This window comes from Dipodomys ordii, unplaced genomic scaffold (genome assembly GCF_000151885.1).
Source record: "Dipodomys ordii isolate 6190 unplaced genomic scaffold, Dord_2.0 Scaffold3, whole genome shotgun sequence".
Classification (NCBI taxonomy): Eukaryota; Metazoa; Chordata; class Mammalia; order Rodentia; family Heteromyidae; genus Dipodomys; species Dipodomys ordii.
This window is the reverse complement of record NW_012267219.1, coordinates 7,243,167-7,244,539: the sequence shown is the minus strand read 5'-3', so window position 1 is coordinate 7,244,539 and position 1,373 is coordinate 7,243,167.

Genomic DNA, 1,373 nt, shown 5'->3' with positions numbered 1-1,373 from the left:
CCCCAAAAAAAAGCATTAATATTTGTATCATTTGGGCAAAAATACAAGACTCCCAAAGGGCATTTGAAACTAAAACTTAATTAGGGGCTGGGAAGGTAGCTCAGTGGTAGAGCGCTTGCCTTGCATGCATGAGGCCCTGGGTTCCATTCCTCAGCACCACATAAGCAGAAAAAAAAAGCCAGAAATGGAGCTGTAGCTCAAGTGGTAGAGTGCTAGCCTTGAGCTGAAGAGCTGAGGGACAGCACCCAGTTCCAGAGTTCAGGCCCCACAACCAGACCCAATAAATAAATAAAACTTAATTGGAAGGGTTGTTCCTCAAATAGTTAAGGATTTTACTGGGTAAACAAATTTTGTTTGCACTTAGGAAAGTAATAGCTTATTCATACCCAATAAAAGAAACCCTGGGGAAGGGAGGACTAAAGCAGTTAATGTGGGGCTTTTTTGGTTTTTGTGTGGGTCCTGCGGCTGGCACTCAGGAGCTGGGCACTGTCCCTGAGCCATTTTGCTCAAGGCTAGCACTCTACCACTTAAGCCGCAGCTCCATTTTCATCTTTGTTAAAATCGAGCGATTAATTGCAGATAACATCATGGGCTTTCCTTCCTGGGATGTCTTTGAAATATGATCATCAGATTCCAGTCTCCTTAGTGGCCAGCTCATTGGCTGAGCCACAAGTGCCCAGCTAGATTCTCAGAGTTTTAAAAATAAGAGAAATATTATTATTATTATTATTATTTTTCAATTGGTCAGGACATTGAAGGTACCAATATCTATTGATTTTTTTTAAAATTTGTTTATAAGCACGTGCGCCCTAGATAGCCCAAGCTGGCCATGAATTTACAGTCATCCTACCTCAGCTTTCCAAGTGCTGGGATTACAGATGTGAACCACCATATCTAGCTTTCCAATATTTCTTTTGATCCATTCTTCCAATTAATTTCAGCTCTTCCTATTTCCATGCATCTGCTAAGTGTTGTTGGCTCTCTGGCCCTTCTATTGAATATACTGGATGCAGATAAGGAAAACTTTTGCTTTGGGATAGTTGTCCCAGCCAGGCTTCTACCAGCAAAGCTGGGTCTGGCATGTGAATGTTGTCCTCAGTGAGAGGAGTTGCCATCCACTTGCCAGTGGTATCCGAAAGGATCCTGTTATAACCTAGGAAGAAGAAAGGCACATATTCTGACAATTTAGGTGGTAATTTAAACTCATCTCAAGGGGCTGGGAGATGGAGGGAGACGTGGAGCATGTGCTGTGGCTAAATATAGAAGCTTTATCACAGACATAAGGTATATATCTGATGACTGTGTCTCAATAAATGTTACTTTCACACAGAACCCACTAATCCTGACTTTGAAATCTGTGTCTTCTGATAGCA